The sequence below is a fragment of the Heloderma suspectum genome, chromosome 1, assembly GCF_057233095.1.
Source record: "Heloderma suspectum isolate Gila_16-S chromosome 1, 16-S_ref, whole genome shotgun sequence".
NCBI classification, from domain to species: Eukaryota; Metazoa; Chordata; class Lepidosauria; order Squamata; family Helodermatidae; genus Heloderma; species Heloderma suspectum.
In genome coordinates this window covers 108676345-108685056 of record NC_139458.1, presented here as the reverse complement: position 1 = coordinate 108685056, position 8712 = coordinate 108676345, and positions in this window count along the sequence as shown.

The following is an 8712-nucleotide window of genomic DNA, read 5'->3' as shown; positions in this document are numbered from 1 at the left end:
AGGGAGGATTAAACGTGCGCGCGCACACCATTTGCTTCCTAATTCCATTGCGCATGCACACACGCCAAACCAGGGTCCAAAAAAGAAAAAAATCCTCCATTGACAAAAATAGAGATGTTTACTTTAAAAAAAAAAAAATCCACATGGGGGTGGGGAGGTGGAAAGCCAACTGTGTGGGGGAGATTTAGTCCTCCCCTTGCAGTGGGTGGCCGTCCTTATACAAATTGGGACCGTGCACACTTACTCTAAAGTAAAAAAGAGATAACCCTAATCTACATGCGATGCTTTCCCAGCATCAGGGTCTTTTCCAGTGACTTTTCTCTTCGCATTAGGTGGCCAAAATATTTGTGCTTCAGTTTCAGTATCCGTCCTTCCAATGAGCAGTCAGGGTTGATTTCCTTTAGGATGGACTGATTTGACCTCCTTGCAGTCCAGGGGACTCGTAAGAGTCTTCTCCAGCACCACAGTTCGAAAGCATCAATTCTTCGGCGCTCAGCCTTCCTTATAGTCCACCTCTCACAGCCATACGTTACTACTGGGAAAACCATAGCTTTGATTATACGAACCTTTGTCGGCAAGGTGATGTCTCTGCTTCTTACTATGCTGTCTAGGTTTGCCATAGCTTTCCTCCCAAGGAGCAAGCGTCTTTTAATTTCATGGCTACTGTCACCGTCTGCGGTGACCTTGAAGCCCAAGAAAATAAAATCTGTCACTGCTTCCATTTCTTCCCCTTCTATATGCCAGGAAGTGATGGGGCCAGATGCCATGATCTTCGTTTTTTTAATATTGAGTTTCAAACCAGCTTTTGCACTCTCCGCTTTCATCCTCAACAAGAGGCTCTTTAGATCTTCTTCACTTTCTGCCATTAGGGTGGTATCATCTGCATATCTGAGGTTGTTGATAATTCTCCTGGTAATCTTAATTCCGACCTGTGATTCATCCAACCCGGCGTTTCTCATGATGTACTCTGCATATAAGTTAAATAACCAGGGCGACAATATGCAGCCTTGTCGTACTCCTTTTCCAATTTTGAACCAATCGGTTGTTCCATGTCTGGTTCTTACTGTTGCTTCTTGACCCTCGTACAGGTTTCTCAGGAAACAGGTAAGGTAGTCTGGTACTCCCATCTCTTTAAGAATTTGCCACAGTTCGTTGTGATCCACACCATCAAATGCTTTAGCGCATTGAAGTCAATAAAGCAGAAATAGATGTTTTTCTGGAATTCTCTTGCTTTCTCCATGATCCACTGATTGTTGGCGATTTGATCTCTAGTTCCTCTGTCTCTTCGAAACCCAGCTTGTACTTCTGGTAGTTCTCAGTTCACATACTGCTGAAGCCTAGCTTGTAGGATTTTGAGCATAACCTTGCTGGCATGTGAAATGAGCGCAATTGTGTGGTAGTTTGAACACTCTTTGGCATTGCCCTTCTTTGGAATTGGAATGTAACTGACCTTTTCCAGTCTTGTGGCCACTGTTGAGTGTTCCAAATTTGTTGGCATATTGAGTGCAGCATTTTAACAGCATCATCTTTTAAGATTTTAAATAGCTCAGCTGGAATACTGTCCTCTCCACTAGCTTTGTTGTTAGTAATGCTTCCTAAGGCCCACTTGACTTCACTCTCGAGGATGTCCGGCTCAAGTTCAGTGACCGCACTATCATGGCTATCAGGGACATGAAGATCTTTCCTGTATAGTTCTTCTGTGTATTCTTTCCACCTCTTCTTAATCTCATCTGCTTCTGTTAGGTCCCTGCCTTCTTTATCCTTTATCATGCCCGTCTTTGCACAAAACCTTCCCTTGATATCTCCAATTTTCTGGAAAAGATCTCTAGTCTTTCCCATTCTATTGTTTTCCTCGATTTCGTTGCATTGTTCATTTAAGAAGGCCTTCTTGTCTGTCCTTGCTATTCTCTGGAAATCTGCATTCAGTTGGGTATATCTTCCCCTTTCTCCCTTATTTTTCACTTCCCTTCTTTCCTCAGCTACTTGTAAAGCCTCGTCAGACAGCCACCGGGCTTCCTTGCATTTCTTTTTCTTTGGGATGGATTTAGTTGCTGCCTCCTGAACAATGTTACGGACCTCCGTCCATAGTTCCTCAGGCACTCTGTCTATCAGGTCTAATCCCTGAAATCTATTCATCACCTCCACTGTATAATCATAAGGGATATGCTTTAGGTCATACCTGAATGGTTTAGTAGTTTTCCCTACGTTCTTCAATTTAAGCCAAAATTTTGCAACAAGAAGCTCATGATCTGAGCCACAGTCAGCTCCAGGTCTTGTTTTTACTGACTATATAGAGGTTCTCCATCTTTGGCTGCAAAGGACATAATCAATCTGATTTCGGTATTGACCATCTGGTGATGTCCATGTGTAGAGTCGCCTCTTGTGCTGTTGGAAAAGAGTGTTTGCTATGATCAGCGTGTTCTCTTGACAAAACTCGATTAGCCTTTGTCCTGCTTCATTTTGTACACCAAGGCCATGCCTGCCTGTTATCCCAGTGATTTCTTGACTTCCTACTTTAGCATTCCAATCCCCTGTGATGAAAAGGACATTTTTTTTGGTGTTAGTCCTAGAAGGTGTTGTAGGTCTTCATAGAACCGATCAACCTCAGCTTCTTCGGCCTCAGTGGTTGGGGCATAGACTTGAATTACTGTGATATTGAATGGTTTGCCTTGTACCCCAGTACTGCTTTTCCAACCCTTTTGTTGACTATGAGTGCTACTCCATTTCTTCCAAGGGATTCTTGCCCACAGTTGTAGATATGATGGTCACCTGACTTAAATTCGCCCATGCTTGTCCATTTTAGTTTGCTGATTCCCAAGATGTTGATGTTCAATCTTGCCATCTCATGTTTGACCACCTCCAGCTTACCTTGATTCATTGATCTCACATTCCTTACAGTATCGGATTTTCTTTTCACCACCAGACACATCCACAGCTGAGTGTCCTTTTGGCTTTGGCCCAGCCGCTTCACTCTTTCTGGCACTACTTGGAAATTCCTTCTGCTCTTCCCCAGTAATACATTGGACACCTTCCGACCTGAGGGGATCATTTTCTGGTGTCATACCTTTTAGCCTTGTGATAAAACGTTCCATGGGATTTTCTTGGCAGGAATACTGGAGTGGGTTGCCTTTTCCTTCTCCAGTGGACCACATTTTGTCAGAACTCTCCACCATGACCTGTCCATCTTGGGTGGCCCTGCACGGCGTAGCTTATGGCTTCACTGAGTTACACAAGCCCCTTTGCCACAAGGCAGTGATCCATGAAGGGGACAGTAGGTATTACCCTCCCTCATTAACAACCAGACACATTAACAATCTCTTATGTCCTGATATTAAGCTCTAACCTAAAAGATTTCAATAGCCAGGAAAGATATAGACCCAAAGGTGAAGTGCTGAGTCTCAGTTCTTCCAGATGTTTGTCCACATCCTCAGGCTGCAGTAGCTGAAACATTTCCATCACAACATGAGTAGACACTAGCTCTATTCAGGTGTTATAAAACTGAGTAGGGTAAACACATGAGGAGAGGGAGCACACAGATTTCCGTCGCCCTTCACACATGTTGGACAGCGCTCTGAAGAAGAGAGCCTCCTGTATCTGTTGAGATTCTCCACATGAACACTAGAAAATCAGAAGTCAAAATCACATGGGGAGCCTCCAAAGATACAGGAGGTTCTCCTCTTCAGAACATCATCCTCCATGAGTACAAGGTAACGCAAATGCTCAAGGAGGGGGAAGGGCTAGCATGCTCACGTGTTTACCTGACTCAGTTTTAGAATGCCTGAATAGGGCTAGTGTCCTAGCTGAATCCAATTCTCACTCTGTCAAAAGTATGGCATCCAAGTCGGAATAAATACGAATGACTTTGTCTGCAATATGTAATGAAAGCTGGTTACAGTGAGTTGTGGAGAGTTCTCCCACCTGCTCTTACACCCACAATGAAAAGTTTCATCCCCACTCAAAACAGTTCAGCCAGCCAAGATTCTGCAGATGCAACGGTCGCAGGATGTAACATTTGTTTTGCTGCCTTCACCACTACATGCTTCCTGCAAGTTTTCTACCACCTACACTGTAGTGTCAACCCAATTGTTTCATTGCCCTCAGCTCCTCAGAATACCAAGGCGCTGCTGATATGACTGTATAATTGGGCTGGGGATGTTTGGGAGCGATTGTATCAAGGCCCAGTTATCCCTTCATTCCAAGCAGAGTTAAAATCCTATGTCACTCTCCCAGGTCCAACTACACTGATAGCTGATGTTTTCCGAACAACTGACATGATGAAAATAATAATTTTGAAATCGAAGGACAAGTAGCATATGGCCAAAGAGGCATGTCCACTGTGAATGTCAGATCGCAGGCAGCACAGAACAGTCCATCAAAAAACAAAGCTTAAAATGTTCTCTTGGAAAAAGGTGACACTTCCTCCCCGGCATAAAGTCTGACTGCAGTTCATGTGTGCAAACACAGATTTATGGACAGTTTTGAAAGGGAAAGCACTGAGGCTGTAGAAAAAAAAATCCAGCCACCAGAAAGAAGGAAGCTAAAATCATGACTAGAACTCTCTGATCCAGCATCTTAATCATAAACCTACGATTTTTTTTCAGACTCCAGGAGTGGCAGCCAGTGACACATCACCTCTCATTGGCCCTATGCATGGCTGCTGAATTGTTTCTCCAACTGGTGCACCTAGATGAAACCCCGCTTGCTCTTGCTCTCATTTCCACGCAATACTATGGAGGCAACGGAACAACTAAACTGGTGTTAAAGTTCAGTGATGGACTGCATGGGGGCAAACAAACCGACATTTAATCCAGCTAACATGGAGGTACTGGGCCTGTAAACAAGCTATGGTGGGTTAGTTAATCACTTGCTAAGCCAAGCAGCAGCCTACAAACAATCAGGCTCTTGTCAGCTTACCATAGCTTGTTTCCCCCTTCATCCTCCCGCCCCTTCCAAGCATGTATCCCAGGGGCCTTTGTGGCACAACTCCTCTATAGTACTGCTGTGATGAGATTCTCTCCGCCACCACTTTCTTGTCTAGCGAAGCGCTTGCGTTGACATATATATGCCATATATATCTGTGGTATGACACAGAGCAACTGAACAACAAGCCATGGTTTTCAGGGTGGCTTGTGTGGGGCTAACAAACCACACTGAATTGCCTGAGCCAGGTTCTCACATCACAATAAGCCACGCTGACACAAACAGCATGAATCTTATGTATTTTATTGCTGTAAGCTGCCTTGGGAGGGCTTCTGATCTGAAAGTTGGCCAAGAAATATTTTAAATAAACAAACAAGGCTCACAACTCACCATGGCTTATGTCATGCAAACCCCGTCAATGTGGTACTAATCTTTGGAGTGGAGGGAGGGGCTTACCTGACTTTTTAGGATGAGGTGGCTGAGGGTTTTATTTATTTTCATTCTTTAACACTTAAAAAAAGCCTCCTTGGCTGCTCCTTGCAGCCGGGAACAAACAATATTCTTCTTCCTAGCGCAGCAATGCATGTATATGTGATTGACTTACCTCTATGTAAGCACACGTGGCCCCAATTCAGGACCACGGTGATTCTGGGAGGGATTTAACTTCCCCCCTCCTGTTTTCATGCCAAAATCCCCCCCCCACCGCAGGAAGAAGGGGTTAAAAAAAGAAAAAATGAGACTTTTTAATTTTTTTAACCATCCCATGGAGGTGGGATTTCAGCATGAAAACAGGAAGGGGAAAACTTAAAGGCCCCCCGCGAATCTCCATGATCCTGAATTGGGGCTGTGAGGGTTTACCCAGAGGTTAGTCAATCACACATACAAACATAGCTGTGCTACGCAGAGGAACGTCACTGTATAACTAGAGTTGCTAAATCGTGTTCCAATTATACAGGAAAAATAGCCACTTTTTAGAAAGCCTCCTTGGCGTCTTCAAGGTTGTTCAGTGAAAATAAAGAGAAACTCAGCTCACAGGGGTGGAAAGCTGGTCTCTGTCAAATGAAGCACCAAGCTGGAGGAGGAGAATGGAGGATGGAGGTGGCACTAGTGCACACTGTTGCCAGGAAGAGTTCTTCAACTGAGCTCACGTGGAGTGGTTGGGTTTTTCACTGCTCTTGCCTGACATCTCTGTAGCCCTTTCATAAAAGCCATGCAGAAGCCTTCATGCTGGGTTTGGACGTCACGACAAGCAAGCCACTCTGAAAACAAGCTGCCATGAACGGCCCAACAACAAGTCATGGGTTCTCAGGGTGACTTGTGCGCGGTTAACAACCCACGCTTAAGCCATCATGTTGATTTGAGACAACACAACAAGTCACTTTGAAACAAACAAGGCTGACAAACCACTGTGGGTTGCTGTGTCATGTGAACCCAGTCACTGCTCCTTGGTGGTGCATTTGATCCAGGAGTGCAGTGTGTTATTTAATAGGTTTGCCCTCCCCCAGTGACTCAGATTTGCCACACAGATACTCCTATACCTACCAACAGCTGCAAAGCTGTTAACAGCACCACCTTGATGACTTGTTAGCAAATAATATACATGTTGAGAATGAATGAATGAATGAATGAATGACCAATGAACGAATGAATGTATACCTGGCGTACTCCTGAATGTCAGGGAGCTGTAGCAGGTAGCAATTCCTTCTATCACCTGAAGCTGGTAAGCTGGCTGCACCCTTTCCTGGCAAAGGATCTAGCCAGAGTTGTACACACCTTGGTAATTATCTGATTGATTGTTGCCATGTCTCTAGGGTCTGCCCTTGAAAATTCATGCAGGTTCGTTTCTACAAAGTGGCATTGGGGGGACTTCTCAGCCTTATGGCAGTTGTCCTATGGTGTCCCACAGGGTTTTATTCTGTCCACCATGTTCTTTAGATGTATATGAAGCTGCTGGGAGAGGTCATCTGGGGACTTGGGGTGAGGTGTCAGCAGTATGCTGATGACAACCAGCTCTATTTCACCTTGTCATCAGAGTCAAGTGAGGCTGTGGAGGTGCTGGATCAGTGCCTGAGCGCAGTAATGGGTAAGATGAAGGCCAATAAACTTAGACCAAGTCCCAAGAGGATTGAGGTTCTATGGGTGGGTCCGGTAACTTGGGTCCAGGAATTGGTTAGGCAGCCTGTTCTGGATGGGGCTGCACTCCCCTGAAAGTTGAGGTGTATAGTCTGGGGGTACTCCTTGATCCAGTTTTGTCACTGGAGACTCAAGTTAACCTCAATGGCACAGTTTTTACTAGTGTGCCAACTATGGCCATTTCTGGACCTCGATAGCTTAGCCACTGTGACTCATCTTCTGGTAACCTCCCATTTGGATTATTCTAATGCGCTTTACGTGACATGGGGCTGTCCTTGAAGACATTCCAGAAATTAAAATTGGTTCAGAATGTGTCTGCTAGAATTCTGACAGGGATCATATAACATGGATCCTGAAAGAGCTGTATTAATTGCCATTTTTTCCCCTGAGCCATATTCAAGTTGCTAGTATTGATCTACAAAGCCCTAAATGACCTGGGGTCCAGATACCTGAATGAACAACTTTCCTTCTATCAGATCATCTGTGCCCTTAAATCTGGGCCAGAGTCCTCACTCATTGTCCACAACTAGGCTCCCACTCTGTGGTGGTGCCCTTATGCTGGAATGGCCTCCCCAAAGAAGTATGCCTGGCACCAATTTTACTGCCATTTCAGCTCCATGCTAAGACCTATCTGGGAATTTATGAGTAGTCAATGAATATGACTGGAACTGTTGTGTATTTGTTCCTCTCAGCTGATTGTTATTGGTTTCATCAGATGTACTGTTTGGTGTTTTTTTAAAAATTGCTTATTTTACTGTTTTAATATTGTTACATGCCCTGGGATTTTTATGAAGAGCATGATATAAATAGAATTAAATGAAGAAAATAATGTTATATATCCACAAACTGATGTTTGTTATATTTCCACCAAGGATTTCCAACCGAATAAAAGACTGTACATTATGGACATGTTAGGAAAATGCAACTTAAAAGTATTACGATTGAACCAACATGTCCATATTGTGCTAATTCAGTCAATTTATTTCTGATACTGGTTTATCTTATGGGGAACAAAGTTCCATATGATGCCTGCTTGAAACTTCCACAAGGTAGTAGGAAAGATGTGGTGCTCCTACCTTAGCAAGCCTACATCCACGATTATGGCAGAGCCCTCTGGTGGTATTCCATTCTATTACATGAAATCTCAAACAAATTTATTGTTCAAACTGTATTTATTTAAGCAACAAATAGCCACAGCAGGGATTTAAAATGTCATGAAATTTATGAGGACAAACTGTAGAAATCTACGTTCAGTGGTCAGATGATATTTCATACTCATCCAGCAATTATTGATGCTGTACCTTCTGAAAATACAAGGATCTCAAATCCAGTTTACTAACTTGTAGTAATATGTATGCTACAGGCAGGATCCTGAGTTTACTTGTGCTGACCTATCTGCCAGTGGAAGGGGTGTGTGCAACTTTCACCAGTTCCATCTGTAACCTCTTGTCTCTGAAAATCTGCTCCAAACGTTTTTGTAACATTAGGGCGACTGCAGAGGAAGAGGGAAACCTGCAAAAATGGCCTTCCCCTCTTCTACCAGCAGGAGGAGAAGGGGAGGTAATCCCATGAAGCTGATTGGTGGGAAATTCAGGATAGATCCTTTTACTTTACTTCCTTTTACTTCTTCACACAACACATAAACAATGAATACACTAC